We start from the raw sequence: 17,886 nt of genomic DNA on the forward strand, positions 1-17,886 counted from the left end.
CTGTGGTATTTATTTTTAAAACTTTGGATATGTTCATATTTTTACACTTGACTGTACCTTGGTACATGTACATGTATACACGACTTTACTTACTCTTAGAAACGTTCGTGATAGTTTAATAAAATTATAGAAATTTTCTTGCGTAGGAAAGTAATTACTATATTTGCTATATCTTGCGTCAAAACTAGATCGTAATGGCACGTTATTTATTTCATACCGTTTTTATCAAGGTTACGATAGGTAGCAATAAATCATACGCTTACATGATTTCATGGACACATTTGACTTTATAATAAGAATTTGATTAAATCTCAAAGAACGATGACTTAAAGTTTAGTAGGAAATGTATTATTTTGGAGTTTTATTTATTTTATTATGAGTCTTATCAGTAAAATTATGCTGAGGCGGGACCTTTTCACTCACACATATAAAATTATATATTATTTTATATTTTATTTCATATTTTGTATTTCAACTATTTTTGTAACTTTTGTTTGTAATTGAAAAATAATGTTTAAATGTACTTAATTAAAAATTACATGAAAAAAACTTGAATGATTTTTAAATTGTGAATGAAAAGTTTGCTCCTGTTACCTAACCAACATAATATAGGTACCATTTTAATATTTCACTTACAGTAAATGAAATATAAGTGCCTTAATTAGGTAAATAAGTAAGTAAGTGACTTACTTAGGTAAATAAATGAGTATATAGATGTGAGTCTTACTTCATTGGTTAAAGAGATAGTTCCCAACACTGGCCACAACAGATCACGCCATTCAATCACGCGCGTCCGCGCTAAGTGCTAAAGAGGCTTAACTTTTTTTTCAAAGCGTGAGTGGGCTCAGGCATCGCTGCGTTCAGCCAACGAGACGAAGGGCTTTTATCTCAGCTTGATGTATACGCTGTCACGACTGTGCGACCGACGTGACCCGAAAACAAGCCGATTTATTTCCGACCGTAAATACTGGCCGCTTCTTTATATTCTTCGTACGTTAATTTTTTGAATTGTTAAAAAATGATTTTCGGATTTCGAAAACATGTGCGTGCGGTCTGTGGAACGTTTATTTGTTCTTTGAATAACATGGGATTGAATAATTGAAGACGGAGAATAGAATTTCTTAAAACACCTAATATGGATACAAAACAGAACAGAGTTACAAACTGTACTATTTATAACGCACCTGCGCCTACCTGCCTGTTATCAAAGGTCTTGCTTAGTTTTTTTTTATTTAGTATTAATGCGTTAAGATATTAACATAATAATATTAATCTTTAAATAACGTAGTTTAAAATAAGTCACTCCCTGTCGTCCGTCTCTCTTCACCGCTGTATGTAGTGAAAACTCACCAAGGTAGAGTTAAATGAAACTGCAGGCATACATTACCATGGCATTATTATATTTCTAGTAAAAATTACAAATGAAACTCGTGTTTTTTTCACTTCCGCCAAACGAACTCTGTCATGTATATCTTATGTGTGTCTTGTTATATCTTTATGTCTGTCATGTGTCTTAGCAAATTATTTTAATAAATATTCAATTAATTGTTTTTATAATCATTTCAACGACGTGTAAATTTAAGAAACATTATATTAAGTTTATTATTTTTATATTATTGTCAAATTAATCAGTATTTCAGTTATCTACTTTAAATTGTGAGGAAAATACTATAACGTAGGAACATAAATTCATGACATACTGGTTTACAAAGGTTACTTAAAACTAGGTAAGTACTAGTATTTTATACCTATAGGTAATCTAACAGTAGGTACTTACGCATCGATCTTTAAAAGTAAATACCGGCTTTTTATTACATACTTTCTTTATTTTCTCACCCCTTTTTTTCAAAGTTGCACCCGTGCATAGCCGAGGAGGGTAGCTAGTGTATTTTAAAATTGTTTCCATTTCAGGATTGTATGTTTCCCAACTTTATTTAAAACAAAGTATTCAAATACCACGCCAACTTTTCCCAAGAACAATGTAAAAAGTGTTGCGCGAATATTCAGGCCCGTGCTTAGAATAGTTTTGTTGCGAGTTACAGCTGTCGTAAAGGGATGTATCTGCGAGGTAGGCCGATAAAGGCCGACACGGAAATTGTTGTAGCCGACGACAGGGCGATAGTAAGCGGTATGCCTAAGGATTTGTGTGTTTGGTTGGAAACATTCGGTTTTTTTTTAGGTTTGTGTCAAAAACCTATTTAGCCACGAAAACGTCGTAAGTAAAGAAAATCTTTCAATTAAAGCCGGTAACTTCACATTTTTCACCTCCCTTTCCCTAAAACTACACGTGCGCGGAGCCGGGCGCGTCACCAGCCTTATTATGTATCTAAATATATTGTATATCCTTCCTCTTATGAAAATAAATAAATTAAATTAAAATTAAATAAATAAATAAAGTAAATAAGTAAATTGCACCACCTGCTAAAATGTATTCCTTATTTCTGTCCATTGTAAAGGTTGCCTGGAAGAGATCGCTCTGAAGCGATAAGGCCGCCTATTGCTTACCTTAGAAAATCTCTATGTATATACTTGTGTTCTCTGTACTGTTTACTGTATTGGTGTGCAATAAAGAGTTATTGTATTGTATTGTATTGTACCTACCTACTACATACAAAGAGACATAACTGGGGTAGCGACTTTATACCATTTGAAGAAGCGTTTGTCCAACAAAACCTAAGATTTTTTTAAATGAAAAATAATTTTAGGTACTCCAGACCAGATTCAAACCCGTCCTTTGGTAATACGCGCCAAGATGTCATACTAACTTTCCAAAAAAAACTTATTATTAAACTCTACCTAAAATTACTTTTAAACTTGACCACAGATAACAAAATAGGAGTCAATCAACTCATGCGCAACCTTGACACCAACGTCACACTAAAGATACCTAAATAGATTAACTAGGTTGACCGAATAACAGAAAGGATGAAACTCTGCCTGAGTATTTTGAACTCTACGAAACTACAGTAGCGGTCACAATAAAACTGTAGCGATCTGTGCTTTATGACATTTCAACATTTATCCACATTCTCACTCAGCAAAGTCAATTGAGCAGTGAAATTGGATCAATTGAAGCACGTCCTTTGTTTTGTACTTTGTAGGTACTCTTTTAACCTTACCAAGTAGCTAGGTACATACATATTGTAAATACAGTCACAGTTTAAATACATACATACATGTTCGTTACAAAGACGTCAAAAATATCTATACATCTATATGCCACTAACCTCGACTCTCTTAACTAGGTCGTCGCTCCATCTTATGAAATTAACTAAGTAGGTACTAGTTTTCCGTTTTGTTTTAACGGTACATCCATACTAATATTATAAATGCGAAATTGTGTGTGTTTGTATGTATGTTTGTACGTCTTTCACGTCGAAACGGAGCGACTTGGCATAGAGATAGTTTATGGGCCAGAGAGTGACATAGGCTAATTTTTATCCCGAAAAAATGCACAGTTCCCGAAGGAGCAGCGCGCGATAACCGAATTCTACGCAGGCGAAGCCGCGGGCAAAAGCTAGGAATTAATAAGTACACATGTAATATCCAGGAATCTTAACTTAAGTAATCAATGAACAAAAACAATCATGTTGTTGACAGGTGACAATGGCAGCGCCATCAATATGAATCCTGCGATCCTGATTGGTCGATTAGGACGCCATGTTTGAAATCGTTTCTGATTCGCCAAATGTTATCGACAGTGGCGCCATGGTTTTAAATATATCCGTTTCTTAGTGGTTGGGATTATACCTAATACCTAAAGTACCTAGTGTTTCATTTTATATTTTTAGGATCAAGGCAAACTAGTTTTGCAGCCTGTCTTGTTATCTGACATACTTACCTATGTAGATGTATGTAGATATACTGGGTGTAAATTCTCAACGTTACTAAAAGGAAAAGTTTTCTATACTTTTCCTTTGTCTTTTCGCGTTTTGCTGAAGTAAAATAAAAATAAAATTGACTTATAATGGTCTTTTTTGCATTTTATGATTAACTTTCTCTATCGATATTATAGAAGTGTATGTGAATTTTATTTCGTTTTTTAGTTGGTTAGATGCTAGGGTGTGGCAAGTGTATTTTCAAAAATTTTGAACGCGATTTGCTTCTTTTTAAAAAGAATAATGTATGTATGTACATACTTTATTGTACATAAAACACAAAAGAATACAAAAAGATAACAACAAAACCAAAAGAGTACAAAAAAAACATTTCATTATTTAGGTACCTACAAAAAGTACATTTTCCTATCTTCATTATTTAGACTGATTTCTTTACAAGAGGCGTCAAAATATTCCTACCTGTATATTCAAAATTCAACATCGCAGTATGAATCAATTTTTAGGCCGAAAAAGCGCAGTTATAACTCTATATAGTACGGAATTGAAAAATATATTCAATGAGGGCGCCACTCGTATAATTTTTTTATGAATACATTTTACATCCATTCTCTACATTTTTATAACACATTAACCTTGTTTTTTTATATATTAAATAAATTACAACACATTAAACGTAAAATTAAGTATGTAGTAAGTATCAATTACTCCGCTTTTTATAAACACCTCACCCATAACACAAACTACACGCACATATACAATTAAACAGTATTTGTTTCATAGTAACTCACTCTCGTTTAAGCAACATCGCAAATGGATGCAATTCATGCAATCATATGCGCCTGGGCACTAATTCAGCGACACTTATAACTATGCCAGCACACATGCACAAAGTCTTTAGCAAACGGCAGCTCAAAAACGACCTAAACCCACAAGACATAAAGTTTTATTTGTGTCGTATGGTTTTGGTGGTTAAGATTTTAAGCGGTAATTAAAATTGCTAGATTTATAAGACGTTGGATGTGTTGATTGTGTTTCCTGATGTTCGCATTTAATGTCTCTGTTAAGTATATTATTATGAATGTAAATTTTAGACAATGAATGAGAAACCGATGTTTTGGTTTGTGTTAAGTGTTAATTTTAGTCGTTGGTATTAAAAAAAGAAAGAACCTAGTATGTACTAGCAGTAAAATGGATGGCTATCTTTATGCAGATAGTTTTAAGGGACGAATATTTTTTTCAATATATTTAATTTTCAAAGTCCCTGCGTTTAATAATAATGGGTTCATTTATTTTAGACTACATATTCAATCCTGTGTTTTGAATTCTGAATTTGTATACTTAATAAATTATTTCATTTTTTTCAGGTAAATAAGCTGTGTAGTTTAATAATACCTACAAAAAGTAAGTTGCTTTAAAAAAAACAGCTGAGTTAGGTAGGTATGTACCAAGTATAGGGATGTTGACACCACCTATCAATTGACGTACTTACTTTTTGCTGTCAAAACCCAATTCTCCTATATAGTTTGAATGGAAATAGCAAGTTATGACGTCACTTGTTCACACACTCAATCAACTAACTAAGTATTTATTTGTTTTAAAGCAACAAAAAATCTAATTTTGCATAGTTAATCGAAAATTAATCTGGTTTTCAGGGCTAAAATAAAGCGTTTCTTTACTGGAGTCGTGTCTTCGAATTATTTTTTAATGGTGTCAACATCCCTATTATAGTCACTGAGCAGGTAAGTAAACTACCATATCTAATGTTATAGCGCGCCTGTTTATTTGTTTGTTCGTCAGGCTTTCACGCTTAGCGTACTCAACCGATTTAGATGAAATTTGGCTATGAAGGACAAAGAATGATTATCCCAAGCAAGTTCATAGTTCCCGTGGAATAGTGATAAACGAATTCTTCGCAAACGAAGTCGCGGGCAATAAATTAACTTAAATATGTACATGTATGCAGAAGTCTTCAACTATTGAATTCATAAACAATAACCCCCCACTACGCGGTCGTAACTCCACCATTTAATAGCTACTTACCGTACATATTAAACAAAGTAGCTACTTAGCTAAACCACCTAAAGTGTTAAATGATTTACGGCGTTATAATAAACCACAGGACTCGTAAACATCTCGTAAAACAAAGATTAATAAACAGTTACCGTGTAAATAGGCTATAACTTTGATTTTTACGACTAAATAATCGTAAAGGAACCCGATTATGTGACCAAATTGAGAAGTATGATTCCGTCAAGCATTTCGTTGCGACCGTGTGTACTTGCACTTGGTTGGTTTTTAATCGCGGGCAATGCAAACGGGAGGCCGTTTGATGCACTTTTATTTTACGGGGCACTCGTAACATAAAGAGCGGAACGTCTCAACAACGGTTACGATGCCATTAGAGGGAGCGAGATGGAGCTAGTCGCGGAGTGCTGTCTGTTTCGTGGACCCTTGAAGTTTTTGCGACGCATAAAATGGTTTGATGGAATCGTTTCGACAGCAACTGTTTGTGTTTCGAAGGCAACTGAAGTTGTGTAACTTTTTTTATTACATTATGTAAAAATTTCACTGCGTCCATTCAAAAAAAATATCTTAAAACATTTTTTATACGAAGTCTTTTAAATTTTACCCGGAATATTTCTACAAGTAGTTTGACTGAACACCACTTAAATGTATTTTAGATTTTTTTATCGTTGTTGACGAATATGTCCGCGTGAAAAACGTGACTACTGACTGACTTTTTTATATTTTTATTTAGATATTAATAAATACCTAAGTAGGTAAGTACCTCCCCACATAAAGGTATTTATAATAATTACGTATCGGAATTAGTGACTAAGATCTAGACTAGCATTCCTCACGCAGATATAAATAGGGTAGCTATTTTAAAGTCCAACCATTAAAATACTTGGCAAGCATTAGAACAATGATATAGAGCCGTGTAGTTAACCACCTTATTTCGTGTCCGGCGCACGGTGGTCCATTACGCGGTTTCCCTGGACCCGAATTCCGAGTAATTAAACAACTGAAATTTTAGCAGACTCTAGTATAAATTTAATAAGGATGGGCTATTAACGACGCAAATGGACTGGATGTTTGGGTTCAAACAAAAACCGAAATGAGCTCTTCGGAATGCTGCCCTCCGCGCCCGAGGTTCGTTGTACTACTTGGCGCCTTAATTTATAGTAGGGCGAGAGCAAACCTTTTAAAATGCTTACTTAGTATCTAAACAGTCGTTAGTATGGAAAACAGCGAGCTAGCCCGTTTGGAATGAAATTGTCTGTTCGTCTTTTGTTAATTTTAACACGTTCCAATGTTTTACTAAAGAAACGTAGGTAATACCTTCGTATACATTTTAATACGGGAGCCAAAAGTTTTTTTTACAAACTCTTGTTTCAATTCACGTTACCTATTTGGAATTAGAATTGCCTACACTTAGCTACTTTGTTCGGGTGGTCAGATTGATATGAGATCAGGTAGGTATGCATATAATATTTATAATTATGTAGTACAGGCACCTGCATATCTGGCCACCTAGGAGCGTGCAAAAATCACGCACGTCTTAACGGCTCTAGAAATAGAATCCTATGAGGTATTTATATTGTGTTTGATATTGATGCTGGTCAATATAACTACATGCCTACAAAATGACCTGTATAAAATCATTGTCAGCAAATATTTTAACGGATACGGATTTTTATTTGACGGATAAAAATGTGATGCCGTCTCCGTCTATTCGAACAAAACAAACAGAGACGACATCACATTTATCCGTCAAATAAATTTAATCAATGGATGGTGAAACAGGGGGTAAATAATAACAAATACATGAGTTAATGTAGTTCTTTGATATAGGTATTTAACTATTTACTATCTAATGTATACAGTAAAATATAATGACTCTTTCTTGACTACCACAATACTCGTAGTAAGCGATACATAAAAAAGGTACATAGAAAGAAGATTACACAATAACAAGAGGCAGCATTATCGCTTCAGAGCGATGTCTTCCAGGCAACCTTCTTCAAATGAAAGAAGTGAAGCAATTTACAACGGCAGATTGGAACAATAACAAAAATGTATAAAAGCAAAAGCAACCATAATGTAAAATAAATATAGGTAGATAGATAGCCACATATAAATAAACTATGTATTTTATGACAAAACAAAATGCCAGTCAAAATAAATTATTAAATGAGGATGGAGACCCCATTAACAATTTTTAATTTATGAGTAATTACCTAGTTAGATTGTAGCAACACGTGCGTGCCGGCGATCCATTAATTATAATGTGGGTTTGCCTGACTTTGAAACTAAATTAGTCGGTTAGTAAGCGAATGCTATTTTAAGCCTGATTAGGCAACTAATGGCGAGAATAACGTTTGCAACGTACCTAGCTTTAAACAAATTATAATGCCACGTTTAAAAGTTGTAGTACTCGTACGAGGTAAACTGTGAAAATGCTACTTTATTTATCGCAAGGTATGTTATAAGTGTTACTTATAACATAAAATACGTAATTTCAAAAAAGCTAGCAGCAAAATCCTTTCATTCAGAGTGTAGGTGTTAAAATTATCACCAAACAACAATCAACGAAAATTTTAATTGAACAAACGGAACAGTGATTCTCGCTGAGTGCCAAGTAAACGTTGGGAATCGCCCAATAATAATGAAAGTGATTGCTGTGACGCCGTCGCTGTATGAAGCGGCAGTTTCGGTTATAAACACACCGTATTGTAGGTTCACCTATCAAAAACTAATATCAACCTTACCTAACTAGCTACAAGAGTGACTTTCAAATGTTGCGGCGTATTTGTATAGGCCATAGTCCCCTTCTTCTTTGTTAGGTGGGGGGATACGCGGACGGCTCACACGTTGTCAAAAATGGCCGACTTTTTGTCGCGGACGAATCGAATGGACGCAGTGTGTGGTGAACGCTGCTTGGGGTCGTGTTCTCTGGCGTTCAACAAAAAATGGGAGACTTGTGAATAAAAAAAAACAACCTAGACAATGTTAAAACTACGTAGTTTTTGCAGAGTGTTTGACATTAGCTACATGTAAAACTTGTAGTTCTTTCGTTAGACTACCTACTAGGTTTTGTGTGCTTATTTCTGTTAGGTTTCGGTTAGGTTCTGTGTGTTGTGTGAAAGAAATCAAAATCAATTAATTAATTAAAAATAATTGGTAGAAAATATAAAACTGCAAAATTCATTGATTATTTCAATTTGTACGATTATTTCTGCAAACTTTTTTTGTTGCACCATATTATAAGCGCAGTAAAACGAAAATATAAATAAAAAGTAGTGTTGGAATTTCACTTTTGATTAAGTAGTTTTAAATGTACCTATCCAATTAATTACCCATTAAAACAATAGTGACCTGGCCTAGCAGAGGATCGTGGATAAACCCGCGGACTCGCATATTGTAAACCTAAGCAAACCTGAGAAGCACTTCAATATGTGTGTGTGTGAGTGAAGCTCCCATTCCACACCTGAGATCACAATCATTCTGAGAGGTGTGTGCCCAGCAGTGGGATGATGATGATTTACCTATTAATGTACTTAGGTAACTACTAAAAGTTATCATAAACACAGATACTAAGTCAGTTTTTCATCTTCACAATCCGTTTCTCTCCGAGATGCCATAGTTGTGCAGCACAAATAACTTTTCCTCTCTCTTTCTAGCGCAGTTTACAACATCCTAAAGGCTTAGTATTACACTTGCCTAAATCTAGGATCCTAAATAATTTTGAATCCTACCTAATGTAGGAAAGTGTAATTGCGTTTAGTCAAGTGTAATAAGCCCTTAATCTTGAAATAGTTTCGAATTGATATTTCCGTCTCTTGCATTTCCCTAACTTTTTTGCCTCTTAATATCTTATCTTTGGCACTTTTTACCCTGGAAAAATGCAGAATTCCCAAGGAAACAGCGCGCGATAACCGAATTCCACTCGGGCGAAGCCGCGGGCAAAAGCTAGTATCTCCACATGTATTTTTTTTGACAAAGATACATTTCTAATATTTTATAATAATGCAACTGACAGACTGATTAGAAAAATTTTCAGGATAGGTACTAGACTATCGTATTTATTAAACAAAGCCTTTACGAATAAGTCCATGTAAGCCTTCACTAGTCGGCGAGTACCTACCCCGACCGGCGCCGCTCGGCTACGACGTTTCTTTTTCCTTTTCCTTCCAATGTTCACCTTTTATCTCTATAAATAGCTACGTTTTAGGATTTTTTGGCTGAATTTTCTGTTTTTGTGCCTTACAAATAAATAATGTTGTAATATATTGTTGCAATTACATTTTATGCTGATGTAAGTATTTATATTTTAACAATATTTAAGACACGCTAATATTTATTTTGTTGTAACTGACCAATCAAGAAAGAATGTCTTTAATTATCCAGCTAATGTTAACTCATAACTTTACTGTTGAAAAATACAATAGAATTGAGATTATGAGTTTTCTCATGTAGTTATCATATGAAATTTAAATTCCATAAATTACGCTTAACATAATTCATAAGAAAATCATATACTCAGCGATTGGAATACAATATTAATTTTCATTCAATACAAATGTGTGACCGGCGGCAAACTGAGCCAAAACAATGGTCTAGCGCAGGTTTTCTTGCAGGGTTGCCACACGCGTACATCGATGGTTTAGGGGCTGTTTCACCAACAATTAATCATCGTATCAGCCGTAGGACATCCATTGATGTACCATCAGCCAAATAAGTGGTCTACCACCCTAAGGTTGATAACCGTTTGCAAAACATAAAACAATAATGGCAATAGACGTGTCTGTCAACTTGAAAGTTCGACTTTAGCGACATATACGACCGGATGGCCAAGTGGTTAGCGAAGCTGACTACGAAGCTTGAGGTCCTGGGTTCGGTTCCCGGTCGGGGCAAATATTTGTATGAATAATACGAATGTGCGTTCTCGCGTCTTGGATGTCTAATGTGTATTTAAGTATGTATTTATAAGTATATGTTTATCCGTTGCCTAGTATCAATAGTAGGTACAGGCTTTGCTTAGTTTGGGACTAGGTCAATTGGTGTCAAGTGTCCCTTGACATTTATTTTTTATATTCCTTTGATATGAACTTGTTTAAAAATTTATAGACCATTGGCTAATGGTACCATCAGCAAAATATGTGGTCTACCACCCTAAAGTTGATAATCGTTTGCATGTCATAAAACAATAATGCCAATAGACGTGTCTGTCAACTTGAAAGTTCGACTTTAGCGACATATTCCTTTGATATGAACTTGTTTAAAAATTTATAGACCATTGGCTAATGGTACATAACCCTCCCCTATAGATCTCCGGTTACTTCGGATGGAAGTAGCCTGCATCTGCCGTGAACCTGCAGCTTTAACTTGGTCATCCGTCCATCTCGTTGGTGGATGTTCTACGCTCTATTCGAGAACTATTCGATTCCAACGGATATCTGTTTACTGTGCTGTAAGGTGTGCCCATTTGCCACTTCAAAGAACTAATTCGCATGGCTATGTCGGTAACCCTTTTTCTACGTATCTCCTAATTTCTGATTCTTCCTGCAGGTAGAGAAACCCCTGGCATAGCTCTCTCCATAGCTGACTAAGCGACTCTTGAGTCTATTCATATGACCTACAGTGAAGCACCATGTCTCAGATCCTTATATCACACTGGTTAAATATTTTCGTCTTTTTCGTCGAAAAATATATTATATCCTTTGGTAACCTAGATCAGATGGAAGCCCTGGTTATATGCGCTCCCATTGTATCTCGTAGACGCATATCTATTTTATTTCCTCTCAAATGCAGCAGATAGCACCTAGTGTATGTAAAACACATTCAAATAAGATCGCGTTGAGTAGTAAATCTAGAGTCTGTTGTCGATGGAAACTTGCCTGAAACCACTCTGGGAGAGATAGCTTAGAATCGTAAGATATATGTAGAGAATAGTCATGTATGTGTTTTATCTTGATATTTAATATTCCTGTGAGTATTTATACTCTGGTTGAGTTGCACTTCAATAAATTGGTTTTATATATTTTCTGAATTGAACTAAACACTCCTTAGCATTGAAATTGTTATTTTACTTATGGAGACCCTTTATTTTACGGTAAAACCAACCAATTGGATTCCGGGCCACCATGGAATCTTATCATGGTAATTAATTAATTTTATTTGTATTGTATTGTATTGTATTGTAAAACTCTTTATTGTACATAACACACATGAAAATAACATAACACAGGATAATAAGATGTACAAAGGCGAACTTATCCCTTAAAGGGATCTCTTCCAGTTAACCTTACCCTTGTTTTGTTTACCTGTAACAATGTTACTACCGTAAGTACTACCGGCCTTAGAAATAGAGTCATATCAGATTATTTATGCACGCTTAGTTGTGTCAGATCAATATCTGACTGCTGGTGACTATGGACTTCTAACTCGGAAATCTAGTCATAGAGTGGCTGTTACTTTTCAATTATTTCATATCGCTATAAGTAGGTACAAACTACGTAAAGGTCATTACCATCCACCCACTGACCATTAATTATTCAATATTACATAACGCAATCGATAAAACTGCTCACGCGTCAAGAGCCGGTGTGAAAACAAACAATGATGGGCGCGAGTTGAATGCTAAGAAACGGCGCCTGCGCACGTGCCGCCGAAACATTTATATTTATGTCGAAATATTTATATTTACGACGAAATATTTATATTTATGAAGGAATGGTTATTTATGCGCCGCCGTGTCCGGGCGTGCGGAGAGTAACTTGACACTTTGGAAAGTTGGTTTCGATGGTTACGTACCTATCTACCGACCGAATTGTATTTATACTGTATTATATAACACTAATATTCAACATAAAACACATGAAAATTACAGATAACTAAAGAAAGGGATGTACAAAGGCAAACTTAATCTTTAAAGGGAATATTTATTATAACTAAATAAATGAATAAAAATTATGAATTTAAATTAGATCTATAGAAACGTTGTACGGAACAATGATTTAATGAGTAGGTAGATGAATAAATAGCACGAGTATCGCTCTTAATTGGGGTTTATTTAACACTTAATGAACAGTAGGTACACGTCAATGTTCGTGCGTTGATTCTATTCCTATTTACTATTTGCCTTCTGTTCTGCAATGCAACTTATCTGCCAATTTCTTTTCTACCTGTTTACCTCAGTTTGATAATTTTAAGTAGGTGTTGCGTGTCATAGGTATGTAAGTACAAAAAATTATACTTACCTACCTAATGATATCAAATTAGAAACCATATATACTTAATTTGCCTACAGAAGATTGCGATAAGTATAGTTTTTAAACCAGTGTGTAGAAACTTTCATACAGACTCTGTGTATCTACCTATAAGGTAATTAGTACCCAGAGGAATAACCTAACACCTATTAATTAGGTTAAGGGGCTGTTTCACCATCTATTGATTAGTGTTAACTGGCGGTTAGGAGTGATGCCATCTCTATGTGTTTTGTTCGAATAGACGGAGACGGCATCACATTTAACCATCGGTTAACACTAATCAATGGATGGTGAAACAGCCCCTAAGAGTACTTGTCTGCCAAACTTACCAACCAACTAATATCCAGGCACGGAGGCCATAATCCATTTTTAAATTAGTACCTATAAGTACATGTACTTATGGTAGGTACCTATCTGCCTACCTGTGCAGGTAGGTAGGTACCTATAAACTATAGCCTATAGACTATAAGACGTGCCGCACACCCGCTGCGACGTGTCACGGCTTCATGACGGGAGTCAATTTTAACATGTCTTTGTACAGTCGAGTTCATAAGCTTGTGAGCAAAAATTTGATCAAAAATATCTGAACACGCTTCTAAGCCGTTAACAATAGAGTCGTGTTCAGATATTTTTGATCAAAATTTTTCTCACAAGTTTCTGAACTCTACTGTAATAGGTACTAGTCACACGAATTCAAAATAAGCCCACAATTATTAAACATTTACCTTAGGCAAAAATATGTCGTCTACTCTTATTTTTATTGGCTGAAACGCGCACCACCAAGTGTATTGTGCTACCATCTCCTGCCATAAGAGCATTATGCTAAGTACCTACCTAATTAATTTGGTACCTAGGTAGGTATGAATTAGTTCTTAAGAGTTGTGAACCCGGGATTTGAATCCGCGATCCTCTGCGCTCGTGACGCCGTAGGTCAAACCACCAGGCTACCACGGCTTTTTTTGTCATCATCTTCATCGCATTATAGTCTTATTATAAAAATAATGATCCAGCGCCGCCGGCATTGAGCATTTTTAAAACGAAAAAATGACCAATACCTACCTATTTTTTTTTATTTCTCAGCTCCAGGCTCCGGGCACTTACATGCAACAAAAAGATATTTTGAACTTTAGGAGATTGTTTCTAGTCAATTCAAAAAATATTTTATCCTAATACCAAGGTATTCGTTAAAGTTACAAAGGTATATTAAGTAGTTGTAGGTCGCCTATTGCTTACCTTGTAATTTTCTCTCTGTGTATACCTACATCTGTTTTCTGTATCGCTTACTATTTCTGGTCTACGTAGGTACAATAAAGTCTTTGTATTGTATTTTATTGTATTCTTGTCATACCTACCTACCTAATCTACGTATGGTTGGTACCGTTGGTAGTTGTGTATGTATCTTAGATATTATTATGTAGGTACTCCATCGACTTTATAACAGGTAGTCGTACTTGTGATTATGAGTGGCTAATTATCAGTTTATTAGGTTTTTTAAAGTACTTATCCACATATTGCTAAGGTCTACATATTATAAGTAAATGCTTATTGGTATGGTCCTAACTTTCAACTGCTTGCTTTTTAATTTACAGCTACCGACTTATTTATTATTCTTTTTAACGACATTTCTTTTTTTAATTTCAGTACCTATAACACTTTTATCTCAACCGCGTTCATTGTCCATTAGCTTTTGAATGTCTATTGCATCTCTTTCTTTCTCAACCACGAACAGCACATCGGAACGAGATGCGCATACATCTATCGATCTCTTTTATTACGACTGAGAATCGGCTATTCTCGTAGCGTAGGTAATGGCGGAATAACAAACACTAGAATATGAATAACTTAATGTTCAATTATAAATTTAAGCACTGGAATACTAAGCACAACATCACACGTCGTTTTTAAATAAGTAGCTTACATTTATTTGAAGGAAAAACGTTAAAAATAGACACAATCACTGCGGTCGTTCGTCACACAGCGCGTCGACGGTCGCCATGTTTGAATTCCGATATCCAGGGGCGCATTAGATCATTAAAATAAGTGATTGGTATTGTTTGAGTGGCGGGAAATTATTACAACTCGAAATGGTATAATGGTGAAATTGTTAGGTAACATGACTTGTAGTAATTACCTTTGTCATGAATTGTATTAGGTTTTCGACTTCTTATAAAGTTGCTGGGAGTAGGTAAATGGGTCAACAAGAAGCCTTAGATAATTGTCAACATGGCAGTTAAGTACCATTAAATATTTAAACATGTATGTGACCCTACTTAATTGTTTAAAGAATTTTATGCTATTCAAATTAATTATACCTACTATTATTTAATGTTGTTTTTTTATGATCACAACGGTTATGTTAAGGTTATTCAGGTAATGCAAAAAATGCATTGTTAAACAAAAAAAAATAGTTTACTTAATTATTTCATCATCATTATCATCATCATATTTATTATTTATTTACTGACAATAGTTACCAGTTTATGTACATTAGACTCATTTTCCACTGAACGTAGGCCATGATTACCTGTAACGATCGTGATGCATGCATCGGCGCTAAAATATTGGAAACTAATAGAAGGTAATTACTATCTTCATATTTTAGCAAGTACAATTAATCTTGTAGCATTAAGTCATAGTCTAGATCATGGACTTCGCGTCGTAAAAAGTAGCAAGTTTCATATAGACGGATTGAAAAACAGAGGGGAATTACGGTGGGAGAGAAAAATTAAAACTTTTCCTTAATTGATACCCATTTTACATAGCATAAAATAATGTCATTTTGTCCGTCGTCTGTTCCTCTGTATGAATGTATGTAAGCTTAAAGTATTAATTAATGCAGTTTCACCATCACTAAAGTAATTGTTTAATACACAGGTAATAAAAGTTAGTAGACTACACAAAAACAAGAAAATCCAGACAAATCATAAAATTTACCCGGAGTATAACAGCAAAAGATTAAATTTGGTTTGACTTAACGTCCTTGTAAATGTTTTCCTTATTTTTTAATTGTAGTTATCAAATGTGTCCATACAATTTATTATCTATATTCAAAGTGTGACGCGTTTGGTATGACTAGATTTTGAGTTTAAAAATGTGATAAAAAACCTTCACAGCAGTGTTTAGTAAGCTAGGCCAACCATCTGTTGATATATTGCGGATGTTTAGATACCTGGTAAAATATACGCTTAACTAGCGACGCACCCCAGCTCCGCGAGTGTAGTTTTCGGGAAAGGAAGGTGAAAAAAAGGAAGTGCTTTACTTTATATTTTCACCTCTACTTTTTCGTTATTGCATCCGTGCAAAGCCGGAGTTGTTCGAAAGTTTTGATAAATTTTAGCTATTTATCTACAATGGTTCTTTAGTTAAGTATAGCTCTGTGACGGACAGAATGCAACAACAAATACCGTACCTATGACAATGTGCAACAGAAATATTTGCTTAATTAATTAAAGGTTGTCACGAATAGGCTTCTTAATCTCATACTTTAACTTTTAAATTATTTTTACACTGAGTCTTAAGTTTTCTTTATTAAGGTAGTATGGCATATTTATACTTTTTATAAAACAAGACAAATATAAATATGCGAAAATAGATTTTCAAGAAATTCATACTTTTGATTAAGTGCCATAGATGAAAACATCAGAGAGTTATATACATAATATATATTATGTGTATATACACTTTACGTCTGGAGGTCTGTGGGGGAGGCCTATGTCGAACAGTGGACGTCCTACGGCTGAGATGATGATGATGATGACACTTTACGTCTAGATAACATGTGATGGAGAAAGTTGTAGGGAACGTCAAGAAGCTTTAATTGACTTGGTTTAATTACAAAACCATGAAAAAAAGCATTAGAAAATAAACAAACAATAAAGTTTAATAAAAATAATTCAACTCGATTCCCAAATACGGCCCTGTTCATGTACGCTCCGCCCATTACTGGCAACAAAAGTTGGCGGCGCTCCTTCAAAACATCTAGTTTGGAGGCCATTTTAACGATCACGCGCGACAGAGATAGCGCGCACATTGCCATTACGGCGATCGCACGTGCGTGAATGAGACAATTATGCTAAGTTAGTTTAGTTCAGCTGTTTCGATGGAACGGGCCGTTCGTATGTCGGGCGATGGCCGAGTTTTGCCGACGGATCGTGGATTTGGAATTGGAATATTATTTTTATTCAAAAGTATTTTTTTATGTTGTTTTATTTAGATGGAATTTTATAGTCGTTTTTCAACCATGTACTTAATCTATACTATAGTGTCTTATCTATGGGTAGAAAAGTACATAAATATTTCATAAGTAGTTACCTACTTACTTATTATTTATTTCTAAAGGTTTCTTAAATAAAACGTTACTTATTCAAGTATTTTTTTTGTCTATTAAAGATGGCGAGAGGCGATTTCTGATTATATAGGTAGAATAAAATTCTGTGTATTTAGATAGGTCCTTATGTACCTGTAGGCTGGCTCAAATTAGTAGGTAAGTCTATAAGTAAGTAAGCTACCTACTCTAAGTAGAGTTTGAAATTTGTTCAAATTAAGTACATACCCGCCTAGGCAGACTTAATTGTACTTCTTCCTACATTTACCTATCTACTATACAGGTGGGTTTTGTTTTAATTATCAAGACCCGATGTTGGGATTCAAAGAGGAATATTGATAATCCTCCCTTCTACGTACTAGGTAGGTGAGTACCAATACCTGTGTTTGTGGGAAACTAAATTCTAACGAATAGAAAATTATCATTTTCATTTTCACAGTAGGTAAAAGGG

At 34.7% G+C, this 17,886-nt stretch overlaps 1 long non-coding RNA gene across 1 annotated transcript in view; it reads right to left on the reverse strand.

Moving 5' to 3' along the window:
* Window positions 1–15,092, reverse strand: part of LOC141434387 (uncharacterized) — a 72,738-nt gene extending 57,646 nt beyond the window's left edge. The window contains exons 1-2 of the long non-coding RNA XR_012452051.1: window positions 15,030–15,092; window positions 14,171–14,207 (exon numbers count right to left, since the gene is read on the reverse strand). This is a non-coding gene — a long non-coding RNA (uncharacterized lncRNA). The remainder of the gene's footprint in view (window positions 1–14,170; window positions 14,208–15,029) is intronic.
* Between the last annotated feature and the right edge of the window lie 2,794 nt (window positions 15,093–17,886).

The sequence above is a fragment of the Choristoneura fumiferana genome, chromosome 13, assembly GCF_025370935.1.
Source record: "Choristoneura fumiferana chromosome 13, NRCan_CFum_1, whole genome shotgun sequence".
Lineage (NCBI taxonomy): Eukaryota > Metazoa > Arthropoda > Insecta > Lepidoptera > Tortricidae > Choristoneura > Choristoneura fumiferana.